Here is a 5,538-nt window from a genome sequence, read left to right on the forward strand (position 1 = left end):
GTGATCCCCCAAGTTCAAGGCAGTCTTTAACCCAATATTGGCTTAAGTTTCCCGGGAGCTGACATGTCAACTTTCCTTCAGTGACAGTAGGTGTTCCTATTGATTTTGGCATATGTGCTTAATACAGAGTCAGTTCGGTATATGCTATCCTAACTATTCATTGTATTAATTTTTTTGGTTTTTGTTATCTTGCTTGAAGATTGATTTGTATTGAATTTGATAGAAATAAATGTTTTTCTGCTTAAAAAAAAAAGAATACCAGAAGAGCCCTGTTTGTCATGACAAAATAAACCGTTGAAGAAGGGCACCTGTTACATAGGTATTACTAGTTAAATAATTCTGGAGTAAAGTAGCAGGTTCCGTTTTTTGTAGACACCTCCTGTCTGCTGCTGGAACACATTAATTGTGTCTTCATCCTCCATTTCCAGCTGTGCAGGTGGGTCTGTTTCATTGATTGGTTGCCCATCAAGCCAGGACCTGGTCTGCCTCGTTGACAAACCCTGTTGTTCACAATAAACTTTCATTAGTTTACTAATTGTGGTGTGTTTCACAATAAACTTTCATTAGTTTACTAAGTGGTGTGTGCCTCTTAATCTTAAACTGCACCACAGATCATCCTGTCCCGCCACCTTCAGATTAATATGGTCATTGTTCTCAGTCTTGACTCCTTCCTTGGGTTTCTTTCTCAACAGCCATGGTGAGTGCTGGAGTCTCCTCAGCTGCCGCTTCACAAAAAAGGCACCAGGTCCACACTGAAGGAGCACACAAGCAGCACCAGGAGTGGCAGAAGGAGGAGGTGCCAGCGGTGGACGAGCTACTTTACTCCAGAATTTTGTTATAGACCAAGAATACATCCTCAATTAGGAAGCCGAAATTTGGTCCCGCCACATCCTGACTACTGCAGTATAGTTTTCTCTCTTCCTTCACTTCCCTGTCCCCATTTCTTTATTGTACATAAAGTAACTGGTGTATGTGCACAAGCATACTGCTCTTGTTTTCTTTTCCTTTTTTAAACTAAGTGGCCAATGTTCTGTTTTGGTTGTCACCAGATGGAGATGATCTGAGGGAAAGTCCTGGGTCTGTGAAAATATCCCCTTCTCCATTAGTGGCACCCTCATTCAGCTCTTAGCTTTATATTTCAGTAAGTTATTTTGCTCTCACTGTTTTAACAAAAGAACCCAACAACACAAAGTCCTTGCATACCTTGTTCAATTAGAGAATTTTAATGTTTTTCATTTATCATTGTAAAACCAAGTACAATTTTATAACTTTTTTTTTTTTTTTACGTAGCTGTTACATGTAGGGCAATCTGTCTTTAAGTAGGGATGAATTACTCTTGAACACAATGATCCTAGATAGTGTTCCCTTCAAGTCAAGTGTCTTGTTGTTTAAATAAACTTCTTGTTTAAAATGAAAAAAAAAAGTAATTCAGTAAAGAATTACAAGTTTATTTCATATTTTAATTTGTATAACGAAAAAGGTTTCATTCTTTCTAGAACTAAAAAAAAAGTCATATAGTTTCTTGTAACTATTTAAAAGGTAACCGCTACTCGTTGTTAAAATTTAGTAAAATGGACATATGCCATGCTGGTGTGTAAATGCAGCAGAGATGTCCTTAAAGTATAAAACTTAAAAAAAAACCTTTCTTTTTGGGCTTTAGTGTGTGTGTGTGTGTGTGTGTGTGTGGTGTGTGTGTGTGTGTGTGTGTGTGTTTAAGAGTCTCTTCCCAAGCGATTCCAAGTTGTGTCAAGCCAACAGTTAAAATTAACATTAACCAGGATGGGAGCTAGAAATAATTTGTAGGAAATACTACTCAGGCTGGCCAGTACCAGAGCAGATGTGAAAACTTCAGGCCATGTGCAGCCCAGGAGTCTGAAGCAAGCCATCCACACCATGATACTGTAAGGTTCATGGTTTTAGAGGTCACCATCTGCAAGGCATTTAGGGACACTCATTAGTCTGCTGCAGCTGTTTTAAGTGACCAGTGTCAGGGAACTAGTACACAAATGCACACACGTGCAGGCAGATGCAACAGAAACTAAGTAACTGATGGACACTGTAAGTGCTTAAAGGAGCAAAAGGCGCCACAGGAAACCAGACCGCAAAGAAGCATCCCACCAGGATGTAACCAAAATTTAAGCATGTTACAAATAGTTTGGTTTGAAGATAAAGCAAACAGGCTTAGCACAGAGGTGATATCAAAGACAGACCAAATCTCCTAACTGGAGCCTTTGGTCCCCACAGTGATGATCATCAGGAACAGTAGAGCTGGGGCTGGAGAGGTGGCTCAGCAGTTAAGAGTGCTTGCTTCTCTTCCAGAATGCCCAGGTTTGGTTCCCACCACCCAAATCTAGCAGTTTACAAGCACCTATAACTCTAGCTTCAGGAGACTGCCAGAACCTGCCCCTTAGCTTGCACAGGAAAAGGATCTTTATCAACAGGATAATATATCAGATATAGTGATCCTTAAGGCCACCTCTGGTTCCATTTGCACTTGCGATATTCATCAAAACCCACTTCAAAGAAGAAATACAGGTTTGTATTTTTGTGGTATTGTGTGGTAGCTCTAGAGTAAGAGATTTTTCATTTACAAGCTGAAATATCTTAGGCAGATTAGTTCAGCTTCCATAGTTCTGTTTCTTACTGTGTAATATTCGTGTAGTAAGGATTAAAATAGATGAGGCACGCCTGCACACAGCCCTCTGTCCACTGTAACTAACTACTCACCGACTCACCAATGTAAAGTATCTTGGTTTTGGAATTCCCATATTTCCCAAATGCTGTCCTTGGTGTCCTTCATGCTCTCTACCTTATTTTTAAACAATTTATTTATTTTTATTTTATGTGTGTATTTGTGTTTTGCCTGCATGTATGGTCTGTATTAGGGTATCAGATCCCCCAGAACTGGATTTACAGATGGTGGTGAGCTGCCATGTGATTGAATTGAACCCAGGTCCTCTAGAAGAGCAGACAAGTGCTTTTAACCTCTGAGTCACTTCTCCCTGCTCTCTACACTTTGAATAATGATAGTAGCTGCATTCATTGAGAAGTTACCCTGTTGTAAATATATATAAACTCATTTAGTACTTAGAACAATTCCAGGGACATGAGGGAACTTATCAAAATGTAGTAAAGCAGGAGGTGGAACCCTGTGAGTTTAGTAACCTGTCCAAATCTTACAGTCAAGTGTGAGAGCCAAGCAAGCTGTGAAGATCCTGGGTCAATCACTGGGCCATAGCTACCTCAGCTTAAGTGGCAAAGCAGATACTTCAGAACTCTGGTATTTGTACCCTGTGGAGCAACAGCAACAGGGCTAGAACTATGTCAGTGTAGTTTCTGTCGATACGAGTTGGGTCCCAGTGAGCAAAGTTGCAGTCATAGAAACACATTGTCAAATCAGCTAACAGTGATAAAGGGCCGGGCAGGTAAGGATGCCTGCTGCTAAACACAGTAGCCTGATTTGATTCCTGAAGCCCATGCAGTGGTAGGAGAAACTAGCAGGGGCAATGTATCCTCTGATCTCCGTGGCTTCAAGCACCCACTTACACACACACACACACACACATACATACACACGTGCACATTCACACACATGCACAAACATACACATGTACACAATGAATAAATAACATACTCATTGCACAGGGTTGCACACTAATGGCATTCACCCTTCTTATGCTGGAAGGCTTTTCTGTGCCCTTTCAGGCTTGTCTCTACTCTCTGGGGCACATCCTGCAGGTAGAGTTTGAAATGAGCTTAGGGAAAGGCTCTCTGTTGGTGTGACACCCAGCACCAACTGACCGCACAGTCAGTTCTCTCCCAACAGGAAAAGAGTATGTGTGAGAATTCCGTACCTTTGAGTATTTCTTCTAGTCAAAACTGAAAACAGAAGAAAATCTTCCCTGGAGAGTGCATCATGCATCTTTCAAGTAGACAATGGTGCTCACGAAAAGATAAAGGAAGGCACTCAGAAATGCCACCACAGAACACAAAAGTCAGGAATAGGTAGCGGAACATTCGGGGACTTGGTGGATACCAGGTCTTCTTCAAGTAATGCAGCTAAGAAGGGCAGTCTTTGGACCTGATGAGGAAAAGACAGCCGCCTTTTTTCTCTCTCCGGGCTCTGGTATTTATTCCCTCTCCAGAGTCCTCAGAACTAAAGTATCTGCAGCTGGAAAAGGTCACACACCCCCAGAGCGCCCAAAGGCAAAGATTCTGCTGCTATACACAATTTGAAGCAACTCCATATCCCACTCCTGGGATTAAAACAAAAACATGTTTACATAACATAACTGGTTTTTTTTTTTAAGACACCCAAATTCTCAGGACAGTCATCACCTCACAGTAGCATGGACTAGACTGGGGAGGTGGAACAGAGTTGGGGCCTTTGACTTCTTCCCCTGCTGGGAGAACACAGGGCCCTGCACATATGGGTTCTAGGGGCATACTCTCCCACCAGGCTACAACTTCAGCCTGGCTCCATGCCTTTAAAGCCTGCTATTTCCTAAGCCTGGCATTTAGAACATACACTTTGTAAATATCTGACCCTCACCTCAGTAATTAACACACTATTGAGCTATTGAGCCGCTGAAACAAAAGGCAGTTGACTCATCTCTGACTTCTCTTTCTTCCTTTCACAGCACACATGTAGCACAGTTCCATATCATTATCTTTATCTTCCAAATGTAGGCCAGGCCCAATCAGTGCTCAGGGCTTCCACCACAGCCAGTGCATCTGTGCTTCAGTAACCTCTCCATGGATGATGCAATGGTCTCTAAAAGGAGCTGCTTCCTTCCACCCTCCTTAACCCTCTCCTGTCTTCTCACAAAGCAAGAAGAAGAGAGCCCTGTGACCTACAGGTAAATCTCTAAAGCTCCTGTCCTGTGTCTTAGTTAGGGTTTTACTGCTGTGAACAGACACCATGACCAAGACAACTCTTATAAGGACAACATTTAATTAGGGCTGGCTTACGGGTTCAGAGGTTCAGTCCATTATCATCAAGACAGGAACACGGCAGCATCCAGGCAGGCATGGTACAGGAGGAGCTGAGAGTTCTACATCTTCATCTGAAGGCTGCTAGCAGAATACTGGCTTCCAGGCAGCTAGGATGAGGGTTTTAAAGCCCACGCTTACAATGACACACCTATTCCAACAAGGCCACTCCTCCAAATAGTGTCACTCCTTGGGCCAAGCATATTCAAACCATGACAGCCAGCTTCCATGGTCCTATATGCCATTCCGGCTGCTTTCTCTAGTCTAGTCAGCTATGGACTCTGCATGCTACACTACTGACATGACGAGCAAGACATACCCACCAATACAATAGTGGCATGTGGCATGACCATTATGAGAGGAGCTTCGATGGTTTTTATATGCTTGGCCCAGGGATCGGCACTATTAGAAGGTGTGTCCCTGTTGGAGTAGGTGTGTCACTATGAGAGTGGGCTTTGAGGCCCTCATCCTAGCTGCCTGGAAGCCAGTATTCTGCTAGCAGCCCTCAGACGAAGATGTAGAACTCTCAGCTCCTCCTGTACCATG

The 5,538-nt window shown here is 42.8% G+C and overlaps 2 pseudogenes; one reads left to right on the forward strand and one right to left on the reverse strand.

Annotated features, from left to right (window-relative positions):
* Window positions 1-329: 329 nt before the first annotated feature.
* Window positions 330-3,389, reverse strand: LOC114627959 (annotated as a pseudogene).
* A 268-nt stretch (window positions 3,390-3,657) lies between these two features.
* Window positions 3,658-5,538, forward strand: part of LOC114627960 — a 3,925-nt pseudogene continuing 2,044 nt past the window's right edge.

The sequence above is a fragment of the Grammomys surdaster genome, unplaced genomic scaffold, assembly GCF_004785775.1.
Source record: "Grammomys surdaster isolate TR1022 unplaced genomic scaffold, NIH_TR_1.0 262, whole genome shotgun sequence".
Lineage (NCBI taxonomy): Eukaryota > Metazoa > Chordata > Mammalia > Rodentia > Muridae > Grammomys > Grammomys surdaster.